The sequence below is a fragment of the Armigeres subalbatus genome, chromosome 3 (assembly GCF_024139115.2).
Source record: "Armigeres subalbatus isolate Guangzhou_Male chromosome 3, GZ_Asu_2, whole genome shotgun sequence".
NCBI lineage: Eukaryota > Metazoa > Arthropoda > Insecta > Diptera > Culicidae > Armigeres > Armigeres subalbatus.
Window position 1 is genome coordinate 252,863,223 of NC_085141.1, and position 24,347 is coordinate 252,887,569.

The window sequence follows — 24,347 nt, forward strand, 5'->3', positions numbered from 1 at the left end:
TGACGCGTGTTATACGTCGGATCCTAGGCAGATCATGCCGAGGTGGTGATGGCCTGGCTGGCACTTGAAAAAGTTGTTCGAAGTGCTCGAACCAGCGTTTCGCGCCGTCGCCGTCGCGTTGCCGGATATAATATTTCATTGTTAAATTTTAAGCTTTAACGTGCAAAAATGCTTTCAGAACATCAGTTTTTTCGTACACACATTCTTTTGTGTATCTGCTCTTTGCTGTCATCGAGGTGAACTGAAAGGTGCATATGATCAAAAATATATTTATCATGGTGCTTTTGGAAAAATAAGGCTTGGGGGTAAGCCCGTCACTTATAAAGGACGGTAAGCTGGGAATCCGTTTTGCATAACCATAACCACTTGGAAAGCCACGCCACTGATAAATTGTCTACAAAACTAAATAAATGATGCATGTACAGATGTAAAGTGCAGTCTAGTGCATCTTTTTAAGGACATCCATTTTCTACATGTTCTTTGTTTTTTATCTGTACGTTAAATTATCAAACTTTAATGTTTACAATGCATACAAATGCTAGACAATGACTGACCTCCAAGCATTCTATCATAAATTACCTTACTACGTTTTTAGAAATTTCGTTCGGAATTCCTTCAGGCAATTCATTCGGAAATTCCTTTGGAACTCCTTCGGTAATCAGAAAATTCCTTAGAAAATTATTGTATTATTATTTCTATAAAAACAAGTCTTTGGAAATGCTTTGGAAACTTCATCAGGAGTTCCTTAGAAAATTCATTCTTTCGGAAATTTCATCAGGAATTCCATTGGAAATATTTTCAGTTTTTTTTTTCGTTCAAAGAAATTTCAGGAACAATTTTATTCTTAAAATTTATAACATATTGGGAGAATTCCTGTAGCAATTTTGGAAAGAATTTCGTATGAAATGGCGTATAGTTTAAATAAGAGAACTTTCGAAGTAACTCGTACAGAGGTTTTCAATAAATTTGCAGAGAATTTTCCGAGGAAATATCTGATTTGAAATAACTCGTGAAGAAATTTTCTAGAAGAGTTCCCGATAGTGTTCCCAATAGAATATGTAAATTCTTATTGAAATAGCTGAAAAAAAATCGAGGATTTCGATCATATTACAATTCTGAATCTCCGGAACGCCAAATTGTGCCAAGAGCTTAGCCTTTGTCTCCGAAGCTTTTATTCCGCTATTATTACTTTTTGGTCCAAAATATCTTGTTTCTTTGTTTGCTTATTCCTACTAAACCTAAACCATTACAACAGTTGGGACTCCATGAGAAACCAATGTTGGAAACTATGTACATACTTGCAACTATTGCGTACCCATCCGCTCTAATATTGTCCAATTTATCCGAAAAACCGTTTATCTTACATTCGTTTCTGTTCGTACGTCCATCCTTTTGTCAGAGAGCTGTTTTTGTTCACACGCTTAAAATCAATAACACAGAGATATGTTTGCTTCACACAAAACGGACCTGATGCAGAACATCCCCTAGATGAGCGACAGTTACACAGCCACAAAAATAGCTCGTGTGGTTTTATTGAAACTTGGATTTCAATATTTTCAACAGTATTTGGTTACTCATGAAACAAGGAATCTGTACAAACGTTTACATGTTGAAAAGGACCGTTATCACGACCGTACGAGGCATTTTTGTGCCTGTGTAACTGTCGCTCATCTAGGGGATGTTCTGCATTAGGTCCGTTTTGTGTGAAGCAAACAAATCTCTGTGTTATTGATTTTAAGCGTGCAGCAAGCTTTGTTGGGTAGGATTTCCGAATTTCTCTGGAGAGGATTAGAAGTACCTTAAAGATTCTGCACAGCAAATTTCAAATTCTATGAAAACTCATATGTGAATATGTACGTTATGTGGAAGATATTGATTTGGATAATGTATTGGAGGTAACCACTTTCCCTTCGATGAGACTCGAACCCATGACCCTACAGTACGCTAGACTGGTGCTTTAACCAACTAAGCTACGAAGGACCTCCGTCGGCCTTCGCAACCTAGCGGCTAATTGTAAGGTCATGGGTTCGAGTCCCATCGAAGGGAAAGTGGTTACCTCCAATACATTTTCCAAATCAATATCTTCCACATAACGTACATATTCATATATGAGTTTTCATAACATTGTAAATTAACGTCCAAGTCGGGTGGTTTAATCCCCGGAAATAGGCAATTACCTCTGATTGAACCTTCAAATTCTAGTTTTTTCCCCGGAGTAATGCATCGACCAATAGTTGTTCATGTTCATTCTGGTATACCGTTCAGTATGGTATACCGTATCAATCATGTTCGTTCTGGTATACCGTTCAGTATTTTATTTCAAGGTTAACGCAATCATTTGAAATTTATAGTTACTTTTACTCCAAATTCCATGTTACTTTTTACTTCTGGCATATCTTTACATTGAACATTGATTTTTTGTTACATGATACCTGTGATTGATAGGTTATGACGGTATAAAAATGCGCAAGCCTCTACATTGCTTCACGATGGCTAACATACATTCCTGCTCTAATCAGCTGTGAAATCTCGTGAAATTTTGTAACGAGTGTCTTTGAATTGTATTCCTACTAATTTTACACTCAAAATATAATGTGAAAATGTTTGTTACAAAGAATACCAAATTACAAAGAGTTCCCAAATAAAAACAATACTTCTCAATATAAAATCTGAAACTAACATAACCACAATCTTTATTTTTTGGCTCTGGCACATTAAAAGATTTTGGCTTCAGTTTGACAACCAAAACAATTCTATTCGCACCACCCAGGGTCATAGGACATGATATGTCGTTAATGTCGATAGAATAAAAGTAAATGTATTGAAATTCGCATTTTAATGTATTTTTAAGTAATTTTCCCATAATTCATGTTGGTTATAAAATTTTTTATTGGTTTGTATAATATAGTTGCTAAAATAGCAAAAATTGTTTAAGTAAAAAGCTCATAAATATCTCATTTTGCCATTATAATAACAAACCAATAGCATTTTTTAAATGAAAATATCAAAATCAGTTATATTGATACGTTGAAAATCAAACAAAAGTTGTTATGCTTCCAAAATTCGTTCTTCATATGATGCTCTGCTCTGTTTTACAAGAAATAAATAACTGGTTTTGCTGTAATAAGACAAATTATTCTTGCGATGCTATTTTATGTTATTCGAGCATGACATGAAAATAACAAAACCAGATATCATAGCAAAATTTGTTATTTTTATGTTGTTAGTTTGTCATACACCTCTACCCGGGTGATCTTTCTAAGACACATCAAACGTGACGTGATTTCCAGCTTCTGTATCTTACTGATAATGTTAGTCGCCCTTTGACTATGATGGTCCGCCGTATCTGAGATTAGATGCAGCAATGGTGGCAAGAAGCCCACGTCTATTGGAGCACACCTTTGAGCTATTGGTCATCATCCTCGATAATACCGCAATAGCTGTTGAAGATTTCTCACAGGCATGGCTGCCGCAGCTCAGCGTATCGTCGATGATTACCCCGTTGAATATTATCACTGAATATATTCTTGGCGTCGAGCGTCACGACTGCATGGGTTGGGTTTGCTATGCTCGCTGCCTTGGTATTCCATTAGGCCCTGTAGCTTGTTCGTTGCCAGGAATGTTGCTACCAGAAGGTCTGCATTCTCAGTATACCGGACGCCTACAATTTCTCGTGATAATACAGATATCAGCGCATTCCCGTCCTCGCTTAGACTGGTGTTTTTAGCCTCCAGTCCCCACACGGGTAAAAATCCGTTCCCAGAAATGAGAAAATAATTCATGATTCCATGAATCCGTCGTGTTTTCATGCTATGAAAATACACCATGCATATAAATCATGATTTCATGATTTATTTTCGCGTAACGCAACCAATGCGTTACAATTTGGTTGTTAAGATCGACAGAATAAAAAAAGTTCAATAGGGGATTTGAACTCGAGTACACTGAGTGAGAGTCCGGCGTGCTACCTCTCAGCCGTTCTTACTTCTTGGGAATGGAGTGTTCGAAGTATAACCGGTTATGCATACTGTCGACTGATGAGGATTGCCTAGTACCATTAATAATGTTCCTGAAATCATGAATTATAATCATGGTTTCATGAACTGACCTGATTCATGATTTCATGATTTTTAATTCATGCCTGTGGGTATGCATTTGTTTCCGTGCAGACTGCTTAGCTGTCGAATCCAGAAGACTTGTACCCACGACTCTGGCGGGGATCCATCAGCTTCGGTAACATCTTTTCATGGTCTTGAACTTCCTGCCGGCGCTTTTTGTTCCGGATAATCGCTGTTTTGTTTAGGATTTTTCATATCAAATTGCTTTTTTATATTTGACAATAAACATGTCCGGAGTCGGAATGAGTTTTATAATACATGGGAACAAAGTCTGTAATCTCGAGGCATAAAGCTCCCTATTTTTGTTCTATTTCGAGTTTTTATTTTTTTTTCATTTCTTCTTTTGCTCGCATCTGTTCAATTACACCATTAGGATTGATAAACCACGATTGGTGCACATGACGCATTCCACGCATAATGACACATAAATAACGTCAATGTTTCAAAAATTAGCGAAAAATAGCTTCCACTAAACCTTTTTTATTTTTTACTTCTCTATTGACCTTTTTATTTGAATATCGATTTTTTCAGCGTAAAATATTTATTTACCAGTGTTATATTTTCTCCATAAATCCCTATTAGTTCGTTCTCAGACAGTTTTTTTCGTACAATGGACGGTTTCTGAGATGCATTTTTTAAAAATAAATTTGCTCGAAAACACATTCGACCTTTTCATAAATTACTCAAGGGTCGATTTTTTTAAAAATAAGTTTAAAGTAGTCTATCTATACCGAGTATATGTGACAAGTTTCAATCGAATCAACTATCATCAAGTTTGGTCGGTGTGTCATTCTGCGTGGAATCCGTCACATCTGAAAATACTCTGCTCACAACAGAAAGGGTGGTCGTAAGATGATCAGCTCGAGGCTTCATGCACGAGCTAACTCGCTTGAGATTCTGTAGGGAGAGCATCGCGCTTGAGTTTCTCGGACAGAATCGCATCGCTTCGCTCACTCGCTCAAAAATGATTTCGCTCTTAAGACCGTTAAAACGCAATCGAGGCATTTGTTTTGTTCACATATGGATCTATTAGCCATTGCTTTAAGCGAAAATGAAGAACACGTAAAAATCATGCAATGATGCAAATCGCGATTCGAATAATGAGCGATTTTCTGCGCCATGAGTATAATGGGATTTGAATCGCGCTTGTTATGAATTGCCCATGAGTCAGGGTATCATTTTTTCTTGGATGCGCATGCGAAACAAGCAACAAAAGAGAACCAACGACAAAGCTTTGTTTTTGTCGGAGATAATAATGACAAAGATCCGAAACATTTAGTCAGCAACAAAAAAGAAGACAATTGTTTTTGTTAACTTTTATCCCGTTATTTTGGATTATCTCTACAGCAAATTTCGGTTTTATGCTATCATAGTTTCTGCTTTATATGTAATATTCGAGAATCTAGCTATGATTACAAAATTAGCATCGTATTCTCGGAAATATCTGAGCATGCAAGGCAAGTGATTCTTCTCATATTGTGTTTGGGTTCTGATAGAGGCTTGTTGCGAGGTGCGTTTGTGAGTAACAAACTCTGTTAACGACAAAAGGTATATTGTTAGGCGTTGTTCGAATATTGTGATTCCTTGCCCATGAGATTTGGGAATTTGAGGTTCTACCAACACTGAAGATGATGCAATACCTCCATGATGGTTTGTGGGCCATAGGTGACAGAACCGAACAATTCCTGCTCCGCTCAGATATGGGCTTAATTACTCATGTGCAATAATGATGAAAAACTTTTTGCACATCATGGACAGAACACCATATTGTGCAATTTGTTTGACAATCCGCAGACCTTCTTTGGCTTCTCTGGTTTCAATTTGTCAGAGATGTTTTCAAGCAGATTCTTCACGCTTTATTGGTGGGATTTTTAAAATCTTTATAGAGAATTGCATAGGATTTGGAAGCACCGAGTTAAGGGAATGACCGATCGATTATAGGCTGACTGTCTAACAATTTATCCAAGCTAGCGCATTAGAAAGTATAATTCAAATTTCGTCTAGACCTAACTGTTATTTACCTACGGTTTGCCAATTTGGGACCTAACGTCATATGCATAAACCCACCTAGAATAACGCAACGAGGTCAGTTCGACTGAGTGGAATCCAAACAGAAGGAAGCCGTCTTTGTCAAGAGCGAATAACTTTTGATCCGCTCGTCAAAATTATTCAAATTTACCAACTTTTCCGACAACTTTTTGGACAACTAATTTCCTGCCCATGGTCAATAAATGGGCCAAAAATGATCTTCTGGTCATACTATTTATTCAAAATATCACAATTCTCATAACTTTCACCAGGCAAAGAAAAAAACAAATCCAATTCCATTCCGCAAATTTATCCAGCAGTCGCGCGCTTCGAATGACGACAACGTGCCCCAAAGTCCAAGCTCATCATTACCGGCTGCTTTTCGTCTTCCGCAGAAGATTATTGACTGGTGAGAAAATGCATTATCTTTTGCCAGCTCGGATCGCCGTTCTCTGATGCGAAGGAGGAGGAGGAGCAGTAGGCGGAGGTTGATCTATGACGCTTGGTCGTGGTTCCGGATGTTGTACAAATTGCTTATTAGTTTGTCGAAGTCTTTGGGCTGCGATTTAGCAACGATGCGGTTAAGGGCGGAGGCGAGGAAGCGCCGTAACAGCGCATTTGCTAATTTTTCTTTGTTAGAAATCTCCACTTTTGTGAGAGTTGAGAGCTTCGCATATGTGAAGTCTTTTAATAGTACGGTGCAGAGTCGGATTTGTCATTTTGTAGACCCCATTGGACCCCAAATTTACTAAAATCGATGAAAGTTTGAAGCATGAAATCGATGTGATGATCAACACTGTTGTTGTAAAATTAGTGAAATCTGAAATGACACTCACAGGTCCCAAGCCCGCTCCCTTGCAGCCGACCCTGGTGTGGTGGCCCGCCGCCGTAAACACGTGTGTATTTTGTACATTATCTCGCTCCGGCAGAGGTGCTTACATGGGCAAATGCCGTATGCAGTTTAGCGGCGCAGCGAAGCAGGTCGAACTCTTTAGGCTGGCGCGTCTATTATTTCCGTAATTTCACGTGACGATAGCTCGAAGCTGATGGTGAAGATGAAGGAGCTGACTGCTGCGCGATGCATTGATTTGCGAGCTTGGCATACGAACGACTGCCAAAGGGTGGCATATGGTTATAGTTCGCGTGTTTTACAACCGCGATCGCGAAGCTCTGTTCGATGCTGAAACCCCAAACAACGATCCACTGTTCATAGGATTCCATTTTTTTCGCCGAAAGCACACAGTGATCGATGTAATTGCCGGTATGTTCATGCATGGAGACCGAGGACCTACCACAGTGAGCAATTTTGATTGGATTATTACGAGCGCGAAAGATCAATTGAATCAGTGTTCCGCTCTGCTATTGGGATCATTTGGCGTATGCTATGTTTGTGTCCCCACTCCACAAAGAAACGTTTGTTTTCAACCGATCATCCATATTTATCATCTGTTGAAGTAAATAAAAATATCAATTAACACATTTTGGACACAAGATCCATAATACCCAGACTATACTTCCTCGGACTCGTTTCCACAGAAACGCGCAAGAAATCGTAACTGTTGTTTTGAAAACGAAAGAATCGACTCTCAGCTCTATTTTAGCTAGAAATCTCAAAACAATTTGTTTTATGGCCCATAAAATTTGAGAGAACTTCAGCGTCTACCAGTATGTTGGCAAACATACATTGTATTTTATTTAATTGAGATGTGTAATGTGAGCGATCAGGCGCGAACCGTATGACCTTTGCTGATGCGACCGGAGCAGCGCACACGATCCATCATGGTTTAATGATTCAGCATTCCGAGACTCGGCGGAACCCTGTGCCGCCAACCAGAATCGAGCGAACAAGAAGGGCAGGTGCCGCCGCACTGCGGAACATCTCGCGAGGTTCTCGAATTGTTTACCAAACAATGCACCACAGACAGCTAGCGCGAGATCAAGCAAACTGCATCCCGACCGTTCGTTCATTCGTTCGTTCGTTAAAGATCAACATTCAGAGGTACGTACAATTGCTGCAGTAACGATGAAGCTTACGATGGGGGTTTACTGTTTCGCCTACCAACAACAATTATCATTTTAGAAACCGCTAAGTCAAGATGAATGCACTGCTTCGGGGAAGGTAAACAATGCGACCGGATGCGGTTTCAAGCTGGTGCCGGTCAAAACCGGCAGCTGCGATCTGACTGACGGGGGGCTTTTGATTTATGGATTGTTAGTAATGAGGAACTTCTTTCACTTGGAATGGGCGTAGTGTTGGAGTTAAAAATTTATATTGGAGAGTAAAAATATTGGTGTAAAGATAGAAAAATGCTAAATGATCGTATTTCCACAGACAATCTTTCCGAATTTTCACGAAAATTCTTTCAAATTTCCTTGGGAAATTTCTTCGAATTTCTTTTGATCATTCCTTCGAATTTCTGTTGGTCATTCCTTCAAACTTCCTTAGGAAATTCCTTCGAAATTCCTTGGGAAATGCCCCTGAATTTTCTTAGGAAATTCCTTGGAATTTTGTTGAGAAATTGCTTGGAATTTCGTTGGGAAATTCCTTCGAATTTTCTTGGGAAATTCCTTCGTATTTCCTTGGCAAATTCTTTCAAATTTCCTTCAAATTTCCTTGAGAAATTCCTTCGAATTTCCTTGAGAAATTCCTTCGAATTTCCTTGAGAAATTCCTTCGAATTTCCTTCAAATTTCCTTCGAATTTCCTTGAGAAATTTCTTCGAATCTCCTTGGGAAATTTCTTCGAATCTCCTTGGGAAATTTCTTCGAATTTTCTTGGGAAATTTCTTCGAATTTTCTTGGGAAATTTCTTCGAATTTCCTTGGGAAATTTTTTCGAATTTCCTTGGGAAATTTCTTCGAATTTCCTTGGGAAATTTCTTCGAATTTCCTTGGGAAATTCCTTCGAATTTCCTTGGGAAATTCCTTCGAATTTCCTTGGGAAATTCCTTCGAATTTCCTTGGGAAATTCCTTCGAATTTCCTTGGGAAATTCCTTCGAATTTCCTTGGGAAATTCCTTCGAATTTCCTTGGGAAATTCTTTCGAATTTCCTTGGGAAATTCCTTCGAATTTCCTTGGGATATTCCTTCTAATTTCCTTGGGAAATTCCTTCGAATTTCCTTGGGAAATTCCTTCGAATCTCCTTGGTAAATTTCTTCGAATCTCCTTGGGAAATTTCTTCGAATTTCCTTGGGAAATTTCTTCGAATTTTCTTGGGAAATTTCTTCGAATTTTCTTGGGAAATTTCTTCGAATTTCCTTGGGAAATTTCTTCGAATTTCCTTGGGAAATTTCTTCGAATTTCCTTGGGAAATTTCTTCGAATTTCCTTGGGAAATTCCTTCGAATTTCCTTGGGAAATTCCTTCGAATTTCCTTGGGAAATTCCTTCGAATTTCCTTGGGAAATTCCTTCGAATTTCCTTGGGAAATTCCTTCGAATTTCCTTGGGAAATTCCTTCGAATTTCCTTGGGAAATTCCTTCGAATTCGCTTGGGCAATCCCTTCGCATTTACTTGAGAAATTCCTTCGAATTCCTTGGGAAATTCCTTCGAATTTCCTTGGGAAATTCCTTCGAATTCCTTGGGAAATTCCTTCGAATTCCTTGGGAAATTCTTTTCGACTTCCTTGGTAAATTCCTTAAAATTTCCTTGGGATATTCCTTCGAATTTCCTTGGGAAATTCCTTCGAATTTTTTGGGAAATTCCTTTGAATTTCCTCGGGAAATTCCTTTCTAATTTCCTTGGGAAATTCCTTCGAATTTCCTTGGGTAATTTCTTCGAATTTCCTTGGGAAATTCCTTCGAATTTCCTTGGGAAATTCCTTCGAATTTCCTTGGGAAATTCCTTTGAATTTCCTTGGGAAATTCCTTCGAATTTCCTTGGGAAATTCCTTCGAAGTTCCTTGGGAAATTCCTTCGAATTTCCTTGGGAAATTTCTTCGAATTTCCTTGGGAAATTCCTTCGAATTTCCTTGGGAAATGCCCCTGAATTTCCTTGGGAAATTCCTTCGAATTTCCTTGGAAAATTCCTTCGTTTTTCCTTGGGAAATTCCTTCGAATTTCCTTGGGAAATTCCTTCGAATTTCCTTGGGAAATTCCTTCGAATTTCCTTGGGAAATTCCTTCGAATTTCCTTGGGAAATTCCTTCGGATTTCCTTGGGAAATTCCTTCGAATTTCCTTGGGAAATTCCTTCGAATTTCCTTGGGAAATTCCTTCGAATTTCCTTGGGAAATTCCTTCGAATTTCCTTGGGAAATTCCTTCGAATTTCCTTGGGAAATTCCTTCGAATTTCCTTGGGAAATTCCTTCGAATTATCTTGGGGAATTCCTTCGAATTATCTTGGAAAATTCCTTCGAATTTCCTTGGGAAATTCCTTCGAATTTCCTTGAGAAATTCCTCCGAATTTCCTTGGGAAATTCCTTCGAATTTTCTGGAGAAATTCCTTCGAATTTTCTGGAGAAATTCCTTCGAATTTTCTGGGGAAATTCCTTCGAATTTTCTGGGGAAATTTCTTCGAATTTCCTTGGGAAATTCCTTCGAATTTCCTTGCGAGATTTCTTCGAATTTCCTTGGGAAATTCCTTCGAATTTCCTTAGGAAATTCCTTCGAATTTTCTTGGGAAATTCCTTCGAATTTCCTTGGGAAATTCCTTCGAATTTCCTTGGGAAATTCCTTCGAATTTCCTTGGGAAATTCCTTTGAGTTTCCTTGGGAAATTCCTTCGAATTTCCTTGGGAAATTCCTTCGAATTTCCTTGGGAAATTCCTTCGAATTTCCTTGGGAAATTCCTTCGAATTTCCTTGGGAAATTCCTTCGAATTTCCTTGGGAAATTCCTTCGAATTTCCTTGGGAAATTCCTTCGAATTTCTTTGGGAAATTCCTTCGAATTTACTGGGGAAATTCATTTGAATTTTCTTGGGAAATTCTTTCGAATTTACTTGGGAAATTCCTTCGAATTTCCTTGAGAAATTCCTTCGAATTTTCTTGGGAAATTCCTTCGAATTTTCTTGGGAAATTCCTTCGAATTTCCTTGGGAAATTCTTTAGAAATTCCGTGGGAAATTTCTTCGAATTTCCGTGGGAAATTTTTTCGAATTTCCGTGGGAAATTCCTTCGAATTTCCGTGGGAAATTCCTTCGAATTTCCGTGGGAAATTCCTTCGAATTTCCGTGGGAAATTCCCTCGAATTTCCGTGGGAAATTCCCTCGAATTTCCGTGGGAAATTCCCTAGAATTTCCGTGGGAAATTCCCTCGAATTTCCGTGGGAAATTCCCTCGAATTTCCGTGGGAAATTCCCTCGAATTTCCGTGGGAAATTCCTTCGAATTTCCATCGAAATTTTTTCGAAATTCCTTGGGAAATTCCTTCGAATTTCCTTCGAATTTCCTTGGGAAATTCCTTCGAATTTTCTTGGGAAATTCCTTCGAATTTTCTTGGGAAATTCCTTCGAATTTTCTTGGGAAATTCCTTCGAATTTCCTTGGGAAATTCCTTTGAATTTCAACGGGAAATTCCTTTAAATTTCCTTGGAAAATTCCTTCGAATTTACTTGGAAAATTCCTTTGAATTTCCTTGGGAAATTCCTTCGAATTTCCTTGGGAAATTCCTTGGGAAATTCCTTTGAATTTATTTGGGAAATTCCTTTGAATTTATTTGGGAATTTCCTTTGAATTTCCTTGGGAAATTCCTTCGAATTGGTTACAGAAATGGTTACAAATTTTCATTGCTTTTTTTTTCTTTTTTATTATTTATCACATGGTAAAGAATGAGGCGAACTGCTATTCTTTGCCGATTTGTTACATAACGAATCATAATTGCTTCAAAACCCCCGAAATCGTTTCAATTGCATCAATTATTGCTTCCGCTCGATCGAAAAGGTTAAAACCTGGCCCCGTTCAAGTTGCCACTGGTTCACGTTTCTTTTCTGCTCATATATCTTGAAGGTCAAACACTTCTTGCGCCGGTCAATGCGCCCCAGCCGTGCTGCGCCAAAGCTCGGACAGGTTCGTCAATTATGCAACCCGCCCGTCCATTAACAGTTGGATTTGGACTATTTTCTCTGCTCCTCCTGCCATGAGATGGATATCGCTGGCTGATGGCTAAAATGGCGTTAAAATTAGCAAGCTTTAAATGTAGTCCATATAAAATCGCATCTTTCAAGATCGCCTCGCCACGCTTGGGAACGGCAGCGTGCGGATAAGCGAACCAAAAGTGCCACACAATCAGCGTTAAATGGCCAATTCAATTGTCATCCGAAGCAGATTTCGGATAAAAAAAACTCACCAGCTTTTGAATGACGGTTACGTCATTTGCCGTGGTGAACGATTCGCGAAAAAAGGTTATAATTCCGAAACATCACCCCGAAATGGTACCAATAAATGGCTTAACCTCTCTGCTGCAGTGGACTTTCACTTCGAGTTTGCTGCCTGCTGCTGATGACGATCTGGCGGTGATGGACCATGGCAACCGTACTAAATTCGCGAATAAATGGCAATGCATATTTAGCCAGCGCGCAAGTGCGACTCTAATGGCACATAACCAGGGTTGGGTTACGATGAGTGAGCGACTAAAGTTTGGTGTGCTTATTGGCCAGCAGGAGTTCCCTTCTCGTTGAAACCCGAGGAGGTGAACGATCGAAGATAAGGTCTTCGTTCCGTAACGCTCACACGACTCGCTGTACTTCTTTCGGTAGCCAAGCAATGGGTCCAACAGAGAAACAGCTGAGCGAACTAGAAAGTAAAAGTTTGTTGTGATTGTGCGTCGAATGCCGGCAAATATCAATTGAACAGACAGACAGACATGCCGGCGAAAAGCGATTGTGGGCAGTATGTTGTTCGATTTTAGATTGGAACTATTTCGAGAAACAAACGTGTCACACATGGCTGGGCGTTACTGTTCCACTGTCTGGTATCTGGTTCCAGTCAGTAGTCAGACCTAGATGTGAGGAGCGTGTTAGCGAGTTTTGATCATTGGGTAACGATTTACACTCTATTATGAAATATTTGGGATGGACCAGCAGCTCCTTCAGTAGTTCCGTTAAGGTAGGTTGCACGACTCGTTGCGTTGTAGGAATGCCGAAATCTCTGAATTAATTCGAAAACTTGTTCGTGATCCGTATAAGGCGTTGACTATAACTTATCAAATTAAGATCAACGCTGAACCGAACCCTTATTAGACCATCACTGAGAGACTCCAAGACCTGCAGCCTACAATCGTCGATTGTATGTAAATGTACCGGCCACCAAGTCGGGCTACTGCCTTGTCGTCGTCGTCGTCCTCTTCGCGCGGAGCTCAAACATCCGAGTTTTATATTTTCCCATAAATCAACATAAATTTGTTCGTATTTGGCCATCGCAATGGGAGCAGCACCTCACTGGATACAATGACACTTACACACGTGTAGGACTCCCCCTCAAAACTAGTTTTGTGGCGTTTCATCCGATGATAGCTGCTCTGTAGGGTCACCTCTGTTAACGATACTTGACCGACCAACCGAGCACAGTTCAAAGATGAATCCAAACAGCTTCCGTCGTCGTCGTCGTCGCCATGGCATCAATGTTGATTGCCTCTTTCGCTCTTACTGTACGAAGGGACGAGGAACGATCCATTAATCCGAGATCTTCGCGACGGCTACTATGCGAACATAGTCATGAATACGCTATTGCCTAGTAGAGGCGCGTGAGCAAACACAACGCACAATATGGGACCAGAAAAGGGTGGCATTCATCATTGCCTCTACTGCGATTACTCTGCCTTTGAGTGGTGACGATCAACGACTGACTGTGAGCGATTATTAGCGGATCAATGGGGTTGGGACGTGACACGGACAGCGCAATTCCATGGAGTCCGCCGCCCCGTCTTTGCTGCCTGGAATGTGCCATCATCGTGGGTTCGTTCCGCGCGCAGACACCTCATTGCCATTCGTTAATGAAACAAACAGCGAGTACATGTTGACGACGTTTGTTGCTAGCAGCTCCGTGAAAAGCTGCTATTGTACGAGAATCTGTGCGCCTCCGAACAGCTTTTCCCACTCGCTTCAAACGAAGAATCTGTGTCAATTGGGTTCTTTCGAGCATGGGCCATCCACTTGGGTGTCGCCGCGCCGTTAGTCGCGATACGACAAGAAATTAGCGATGGAAGTTCTGTGCAGACCTGGTGCCGGTTGTCGCACTGGATGATGGATCGACTGTTTTGCTTTACTCGGTGAATGAAGATGGATCTGTTCGGTGACAGCAGTTCAATCGAACTGTGTTTGGTTAACAAATATGTTGCTTCTGAAGCAGCGGCAAACACCTATGCGCTAATTGGGAACGTTAGTCGAAGGTCATAGAGATATCGGTGATAAGAACTAAAAGTCATATTCCTGTTGGATTTTTTTCTGGAATTTTGAATACAATTTATGCTAGAATTCTTTCTATCTCGTTGATTACAAACGTCGTCGATAAATAGAACAATAATTCATGGTCCTAAGTGACTTAATCGTGGAAAGCCCAAGAGGATCTCAATTTAATCGGATGTGGCGTCACGAAGCCACACGAAGGCTGTCCTCAAAGTCAAAAACAACGCAATCCAGCTTATTCTATACACTCGAATAAAAGAAATATTAATCATATTAACAAAACAAAGGTAAAATAGGTATTAAGTGAAACCTTTTATTGCCTATATTCTACCCTAATACGTGGTCTCCGAACCGGTAAAACCGAAAAAAAGACGGGAAATGACGGCCTCTCGATGATCCGCTTTCTGCTGGGACTGCTGCCACCGGCGTCATCGTTGCGACAGTACTGTGAGGCCCTCGTGACCGCTCTCCGGATATCTTGATTGAACTGAGGAGCCCGTCTGCTTCTTTTTCAATTGCTCTACATTCAAACTGGAACTTGTACCGCTTTTCCGAAAATAAAACTCACTATCTCTGGATTGGCAATCCTACGCCTCAGCTCGCAGGGCTACTGGAGCCCAGCCCGTAAGTTGCACGATTTTGATGTCTGTGCTTGCGATGCATATACAGGATTGGTTGGTTTACCGATTTTTAACAGTGCCTGAAATTCAAATTTTCAATAGATTAGTGCTTTTAACCCATTGTTGTTGGTTGTTTGTCGGTCGATTGTTACCACTTTTTTGTGACGGTTTCAAATTTGAATCTGCAGAATAACCCCCTATCTTCCCGAAGGACATAATCCTACGTCAAAAAAGGGGAACAAAGTTCTGGAAATTCAATTTATAGAACTGGTAAAATTGTAAATCAAATGTTTGGATTGCCCAAAATGGCTGTCTGTTAGAGAATAAGTGACCGGAAGATTTGTCCGCAGAAGATGGTCGAAGGCCAGTAAATCGACCGAAACGTCTGGACAGTCCGGCAAAGTTTTGTTTTGTCATTTTTCGCCGAAAACAAATCGATGAGAATCCCCACCACCAATACCAATAACTATGATGAGGTTATACACTGCTTAATATTATTCGTTGCTAAGTTCTCTAAGTTAATTTGATTTACTTTAAAGGGAGAATTGTCTTTCCTCACACTTTGTGATAATTTCAATAGCTTCATTAGGTACACAGGAAGATATTCTTTGAAATAGTAATAAGATCAAACCGAGAGCTGAACATTAAAAATATTTTGGCTGAACTGCTTTTTGTGAACATTATGCTCTAAGAAGGAAGAATCACACTAGACTGGCATGCAATGTCCATTGGCTCTGTCAGAAACTTATGCAACCAAGAAAAAAAATACGTACAAAACAGTTTTGCAGCTAAGAAAAGAATCAAACCATTATAATTAGGTGCTCTCCTCTTGAAAGGAGACTTTCGAGCTTCTTGAAAGGAGATTTCCGAGTCTCTTGAAAATATACTTCCGAGCCTCTTGAAAAGAGACATCCGAGCCTCTCGAAAGAAGGTCTCCGGGCCTCTTGATCTTGAAAGGAGGCTTCCGAGCCATTTAAAAGGAGACTTCCGTGCCTCTTGAAAGGAAACTTCCGAGCCTTTTAGTAGGAGACTTCTGAGCCTTTTGGACAGAAGGTGATAAGCGGCTTCAAAGTCTTTTGAAAAGATGCTTCGGCGCCTCTTGAAGAAAAAGAAAAACCAACAGAGCCTCTTGAAAGGAGGCTTCCGAGCCTCTTGAAAAGAGACTTCCGAGCCACTTAAAAGGAGACTTCCGAGCATTTGAAAGGAGACTTCCAAACATCTTCAAAGGAGACTTCCAAACCTTTTGAAAGAAAGTTTCCGAGCCTTTTGAAAGGAGGTTTCCAAGCCTCCTGGTTTTGAAAGGAGACTTTCGAGCCTCTTGAAAGGAGACTTTCGAGCCTCTTGAAAGGAGACTTCAGAGCCTCTTGAAAGGAAACTGTCGAGCCTCTTGAAAGAAGTTTTCGAGCCTCTCGAAAGAAGGTTTCCGTGCCTCCTGATCTTGAAAGGAGGCTTCCAAGTCTCTTGAAAAAAGACTTCCGTGCCTCTTGAAAAGAAGCTTTTGAACCTCTTGAAAAGAGACTTTTGAGCCTCTTGACAGAAGGCTTCAGAGCCTCTTGAAAGAGGGTTTCCGTGCCTCCTGAAAGGAGACTTCCGTGCCTCTTGAAAAGAAACTTTCGAGACTCTTGAAAAAATACTTCTGAGTCTGTTGATAGAAGGGTTCCGACCCTCTCGAAAGGAAGTTTTCGTGCCACCTGAAGGAGATTTCCGAGCCTTTTGAAGCAGGTTTCCGTACCTCTTGAAAGGAGACTTCCGAGCCTCTTGAAAAGAGGCTTCTGAGCCTCTTGACAGGAGGTTTTCGAGGCTCTTGAAAGGAGACTTCCGAACTCTTGAAAGGAGACTTTTTAGCCTCTTGAAAAGAGGCTTCCGAGCCTCTCGAAAGAAGGTTTCCGAGCCTCTTGAAAGGAGGTTTCCGAGCCTCTTGAGAGGAAGTTTCCAAGCCTCTTGATCTTGAAAGGAGGCTTCCGAGCCTCTTGAAAGGAGAGATGGAGGAGGAAAGGAGGATGCTTTGAAGCCTCTTGAAAGAAGGCTCCCGAATCTCTCGAAAGAAGGTTTTCGAGCCTCTTGAAAGGCAGTTTCCGAGCCTTTTGAAAGGAGGATTGTGAGCCTCCTGATTTTGAAAAGAGGCTTCCGAGCCACTTGAAAGGAGACTTCCGTGCCTCTTGAGTCGAAACTTCCGAGACTCTTGAAAAGAGACTTCTGAGCCTCTTGATAGAAGGCTTCCGAGCCTCCCGAAAGAAGGTTTCCGAGCCTCTTGAAAGGCAAATTCGGAGCATCTTGAAAAGCGGCTTAAAAGTCTTTTGAAAAGATGCGCCTCTTGAAAAAAAAAAAAAAAAAACACGGAGCCTCTGGAAAGGAGGCTTCCGAGTCTCTTAAAAGGAGACTTCCGAGCCTCTTGAAAGGAGACTTCCAAGCCTCTTGAAAGAAGGTTTCCGAGCCTCTTGAAAGGAGGTTTCCAAGCCTCCTGATCTTGAAAGGAGGCTTTCGAGCCTCTTGAAAGGAGGATTCCGAGCCTCTTGAAAGGAAATTGTCGAGCCTCTTGAAAGAAGACTTTCGAGCCTTTCGAAAGAAGGTTTTCGTGCCTCCTGATCATTAAAGAGGACTTCCAAATCTCTTGAAAGGAGACTTTCGTGCCTCTTGAAAAGAAACTTTCGAGCCTCTTGAAAAGAGACTTCTGAGCCTCTTAACAGAAGGCTTCAGAGCCTCTCGAAAGAAGGTTTCCGTGCCTCCTGATCTGGAATGGAGGCTTCCGAGCCTCTTGAAAGGAGACTTCCCAGCCTCTTGTAGGATGCTTCGGCGCCTTCTAAAAGAAGGCTATGGAGCCTCTTGAAAGGACGCTTCCGAGCCTCTCGAAAGAAGGTTTCCGAGCCTCTTGAAAGGAGATTTCCGAGCCTCTCAAAAGGAGACTTCCCAGCCTCTTGAAAGGTGAATTCGGAGCATCTTGAAAAGCGGCTTCAAAGCCTTTTGAAAGGATGCTTCCGAGCCTTTCGAAGGAGGTTTCCAAGCCTCTTGAGAAGAAGTTTCCAAGCCTCTTGATCTTGAAAGGAGGCTTCCGTGCTTCTTGAAAATAGGCCTCTGAGCCTCTTGAAAGGAGACTTTCGAGCCTCTTGAAAGGAGACTTCCATGCCTCTTGAAAGGAGACTTCCGTGCCTCTTGAAACGAAACTTCCGAGACTCTTGAAAAGAGACTTCTGAGCCTCTTGACAGAAGGCTTCCGAGCCTCTCGAAAGGAGGTTTTCGAGCCATTTGAAGGAGATATCCGAGCCTCTTGAAAGGAGGTTTCTGAGCCTTTTTAAAGGCAAATTCGGAACATATCAAAAAGCGGCTTCGAATCCTTTTGAAAGGAGGATTCGGCGCCTTTTGAAGGAATGCTTCTGAGCTCTTTGAAAGGAGACTTTTTAGCCTCTTGAAAGGAGGCTTCCGTGCCTCTCTTGAATGGAGGCTTTCGAGCCTCTTGGATGGAAGTTTCCGAACCCCTTGAAAGGAAGTTTCCAAATCTCTTGGTCTTGGAAGGAGGCTTCCGAGCCCCTTGAAAGGAGGTTTCTGAGCCTCTTGAAAGGATGCTTCTGAGTCTCTTGAAAGAAGACTTTCGAGCCTCTTGAAAAAAGACTGACGAGCCTCCTGAAAGGAGACTTCCCAGCCTCTTAAAAGGAGACTTCCGAAATTTTTGAAAGGAGATTTTCGAGTCTTCCGCAAGGAGACTTCCCAGCCTCTTAAAAAGGAGACTGCAGAGCCTCATGAAGGGCGATTTTCGTGCCACTTGTAATGAGACTTCCGAGCCTCTTGAAAAGATATTTCCCAGCTTTTTGAAAGGCAAATTCGGAACATCTTGAAAAGCGGCTTCAGAGCCTTTTGAAAGAATGCTTCGACGCCTTCAGAGACTTCGGAGCTCCTTGGAGTTGCATAGATGACACTTAGAAGGAGGCTTCCAAGCCTCTTGCAATGAAGCTACTGTGCTTTTCGGAAAACTTCTTCATGTCTATCAAATTGAGGGTTCCAAAACTTTAGATTCTAGAATTTTGTTCAGGAGTATATTTTCAACATCTTATTCAATACTAGTCGACCCGACGAACTTTGTTTCGCCTAAAATTGATTTATTCTCTGATTAGTTAAGAACCTTATCCGGCCCCAAAAAACTCTGCATACAAATTTTTACGGCGATCGGTTCAGTAGTTTCCGACTCTATAAAGGTCAGACAGACAGAAATTCATTTTTATGTACATAGATTTTGTCGCGATGAAGTAGATTGCACTGAAATTTTTTTAAATTTATTTTTTCGACGTTTTGTCCTTTTGATCTTTTGTCCCACAGCCCTTCATTCCCTGTGCTGGTTGGGGTGGGCAGGATTCAGATTACTTGATTTAATGCTCTCGTTGCATATTATGTCCCAGGTTTTTTTACACGGTTTGGTTTTGGTCGTTTAAGACCTTCAGCGTCAACTCATAACCCCACGGAAAATTTCATAAAAAATCAACGAAAATTCAGGGGGTATTTAAAAATCTGTGGAAGCTCAGGTTAACCGAGAAATTAATGAATTCCAACCGCGTAAAAAAACCTGGGGTACAATACAAAGTGTAAAAAATTATGCAATTAAGAAAACTGTATCAATAAGTTTCCATTGGAACTGTTATTCATCCGCCATTACGCATTATTATCCGAGGTACCCCCTGGGGCCAACGAAGGTACCCCCAGGGGTACATGTACCCAGGTTGAGAACCGCTGCTTTAGGACTTCCTTGTGGGATTGCTTTTGGTATTTATTGTGATTTTTTTTAATTTCAAAAGACTCAACTGTGAGGCCGTTTTCAGTGTCTGTCGAGTTGCGAGTTAGTACGAGACACTGAAGACGGTCTCACAGTTGTGGTCGAAATACGTATCTGTAAAGATAACAAAACGCAGTGGAGTTAAATGAAAAGTATTAAACTCGTCTTAGACAGTTGAAGACATTCCACTGAAAGAGTTTAAATATTTTTTCTCGCAGAAAACTATCAAATTATTTTGTGACATTGACATTCTATCGCCGGTGCTGAAAAAAAAAATCGCCATTAATTTGCATTCAAATAAGTGCGTGTTCACAAAAATGAAAAACAATGCAATTGATACTCCAATTCTTAGTTTTTATTAATATGGTTACATGCAGAGCCGTAGCGTGGCCTCCCGGCGCCCTTGGCGAACCTTTTTTTGGGCCCCTTACTAACCTGCGGATGTTTAAAAAAAAGCACGTTAAAATCAAGGAGATTTAAAATCAATTAGGGTATTTGTTCCATTATTAATAACATGCTCCTATATCAATAACATTCGCAAAACAGACAATTTTGGCTCAATTTGTGTTCCAATATAAGTAGGAAGTAAGGATTACAAAAAGCCATAAAATTCCTAGACATCCGTTGAAATGTTTACAAGTTTTTGAATTCAATAAATCTACGCAAATAAAAATAACTTGAACTAGTAGATTGCGGATTCTCGACAAAAAAATCCGAACTTCCTTTTTGTGAATTCACGCACAAGTGGATCTAGTTATGCCAATAAAATATGTGCTGGTCGGAGCTTGAAGCTCTATTGAACCTAAGCGCTTTTTTGGAGTGGATTGGATTACCTTCAGAAACTCCATATTGATTGTAAGAAATTCAACTTTAGAGTTGCTTGGTCGGTTGTTTCAAGGAACTACAGGACTTTCAATAAAATTCAACTCTGTAGTGAACTGGTAGATGGTCGATTGGACCTAGTCGTATCAAGAAAAAACCTGCAGATTCTTGTACTCAGTATGCTGTTAGATAAATGATGTCATTCCAAATATTCATCCCAAATGTCATTTCAATATTCATTTATATAGAACCAAGAAGAAAAATCAAACTCACATTTTCAATGCTCATCGAATATTCAACGTCTTCGCTTTATCTTTTCACTATTGAAAGCATACAAGTTTCTAGTTTAATGAAATAGGAAATATCATTGGATCAAATGCGATCGTTTTAGGACCTCAAATAGTCAGCGTAAAATAAGTTATCTTAAGGTGAAGGTGGGTTGAGTACCAAAACAAAGCTTTGAAAGTATTGGTACAATAAAAACTGTCATATACTGTAGTAGTATTGGTGTCGTATTTATAAAAAAACAAAGAATATTAGTAGGGTGGTTCAGAAACGACCCAGCACCACCACGCTCACTCGATTCCGTCCCATGCTCTGAGTGTCCTCCAAAAACCGATTTGAACAAAAACTGGTTGAGCGCAAGCCGGTTCAAGTTTATATGAAAACTAGTATGGGAAACTGAACCTTTTATTACGCTGGCTAAAGTGCCTCCCCTCCAAACGCTGACGAAAAGAGAACCCGCATAGCTGAAAGCAACATTCCAGAGACTTCACTGAACGAAAACCGCATCGCAGGAAAGATCCATTGATTTCGTAACGCAAAAATAGCATTTTATACCCCACTCACCTCCATGTCACACTTTTTGTTTGAAGCATCTGCCCCTGGTGCGATAGTGTAGACTAGACTAGACTAGAAGTATCTGTCCCTGGTGCGATAGACATCACAGACAAATTCTGGGTACATATTTTGTTGAATTGCACGTTTCACTGATGCCTTCTGCGAAGCCCAATTATCATACTAAAGATTCGCAACATCGATTAAAATCGACTCCCAACTATTGGAACGAGCGACCATTCAATATGGATTGTCTATGGAGTTGAAGCTCTTTAATATTTCTTCCAGTCATATGGTCTCCCCACTCGCCATCGCCCAATGACGGAGTGCCAGAATCAGAATAATGTTAAATTCAAGCTCGCCATATCAACTGTCATACAAACCTGAAACGACCTGTGCACGGTAAGCTTCTTTTCAAACCAGCCCAAACCATCGGATCACACCCAAATTATATTCGATTCGACTGAGCGTGGCGAAGCAAAATTATTTTTTGAACCACCCTAGTTATTAGTTTGTTGCTGCCGGTGCCGTTGTTGACATTCGCTCCGCGATAAGTTTTTATTCGTTTTTTCGGGCAAAAATAGCAGTTTATATTAAGTTTTCGGTTTGATCAAGTGACTGATTTCGAAAAGTGATGTTTAATTTGCATTCCATCAACATTTCGGGCTGCTCATGTGCGCAGAAGTGAGTAAAAACTTGATTTTTTCGGTGCCCTTTGAGAAGAAGTGAAGTGCAGTGATAAACCCACCAAATCGCGAACGGCTAATAAATTGGCACGAAACTGCTGATTTAGAATATTATTCCAGCCGAAATACATAGGACTCTTTGGATAAACATGTTCATTATCACGGGAAGTGATTAAATATGCTGTGAACAGGTTAGTAATTTGAATATTAAACTTTTGTTCGAAGTTGTTCGATGAATTCGAATGTTGGTGGGAGAGGAGTGCGGGAGGTGTGGGGTTGACCCGTAGAAGGTCCGGTGACATATTGACTGCCATCGTGGTACTCTTTCAACTATGTCCTTAAACTCTCTATCACTTCTTCAGTCTGTGTTTCTGTGATTCGTGTATTGAAAAGTCCCCTTCTAGCGATTCCTTTCCAGAAGCCTGTTCCATGCTCCTTTCCATTTGCATTTCCTGTGCTTATCATTTTGTTTTTACTTTCTTATTCGTCAAATAAATGATGAAAAAGACAGTTAAGGCGATGGCACAAATATCCTAAATTGAGGGAAACGTGCCATCGGAGCCGCTGTTCTGATACCTTTATGTTATTAACGGAAAAGGGCTCTCCGGATACTAGTCAAACGGTTGATTACAGAATCGTTGATTACCGAGGAAATCATCTAATCGCTTGAATCTGAATTACTTTGAACCAATGAATTTGAGAAAAATTTGTGATCATTACCCATAGCGAAATCCTTGATTTCGGCACTCCCCCTAAGGCCTCGCGCCCTTGGCCAATCACACGCTATGGCGCTGGGTACATGTTGTGAATTTAAGAAGCCGTACACTTTTTGTTGAATATCCCACTTTTACTCTACATACTTGGTAGTTTCAGCTAATATCCCAATATCCCAATATCCTGAACGACAGCATGTACATTATTTATAACTAGGGTTCATTGTGAACTTGTACATCGTGCACCTTGAAGCGCTACGCAGAGTTTACATGCGCTGCATTAGCAAGCAGTAGAAAAAAGGGCGCCACAAACATTACTGTCCTGTGCTGTGTCGACTGACACAGCAAATAAAAGAAATCATGCAAATGCCACTAGCAGCCGAAACTAAACAAGCTGCCGGTAGTTCAGATTTTGAGGCACTGCAGTCACGCGTCAGCCAATTATCCGAATTGCCACTGACAAATGGATGTAAACATGGAAAGAATTTCTAATGTGTATCAACTCAAAGGGCATCGTGGCAATCATAACAAGTGGCACTGAATTCAAGATTTGTTCAAAACAAAAATCCGAATCATTACGTCCGCTTATCTGTGCTCTCTCTGTTTTTTCGCAGCAGCCAGATACAATTAGATAGAACCGCGTAGTGGAACTGACTGATGCATACGTGTGCCGCATTCGGTGCAGAGAAAAACACCTAAATCCGCACATTCGGCGTGTGTCTACTAATGCATGGTTCGGCTCAGACTAAGAGAGTGGCAAACTATATGGAGGGCAACGCACTCGCCGGTTTCGATCGCGCGATCTTAAGTTTCAAGTCTCGTGACTTGACAGCAACGGCAACGGCTGGCTGGCTGGCTGGCTGGTACGATATGGGTGGTAGGGGTCAAATTAGTAGAAACACTTTCGGTGCGGTGGCGACGCGCCGGTTCGGCGGAGGTAACTAACCGATTTGGTATCCGTCGGTCGGTTAGTTGGAGCACATGTGGTTCCGCTTACCGGGCTCGGTTCGAACGGAGTGGCAGGAGGTTTTTGCGTCCGCCCAGTTGACGGTTCTGCAACCGTCTCCGCCCGTCCTGGGTCGATGTCGTTGCTGGTCGTTCGCGCATGATTTATGTAATTTGTTAGGTTTTGGCGTTAGTGTGGTTATAAATACGTCGGATCAATGCACCAGATGGATGGTGTTTGTGTGTGCAGAGTCGGAGATACACGACTGTTGATTGAGATGTATAACTCTTTCGAGATAATCTGGGGGAATTAGAATACGGATTTACTGAAGGAGGATTGTAAATAAGCTTGTACCATTCCAAATTTGGATGTTAAACAAGGTTGCTCACGATTGCGATGTTCATTCATGTCGTATCGAATGTTGCCGGGGATTGATTACAAACAATCAATTAGTGCACAGCTAATTAAATCAATTCGAACATGTGCTG

The 24,347-nt window shown here is 40.9% G+C and overlaps 1 protein-coding gene across 3 annotated transcripts in view; it reads left to right on the forward strand.

Annotated features, from left to right (window-relative positions):
* Positions 1 to 24,347, forward strand: part of LOC134223585 (plectin-like) — a 539,529-nt gene that overhangs the window by 386,126 nt on the left and 129,056 nt on the right. The gene's annotated exons all lie outside the window — the stretch shown is intronic.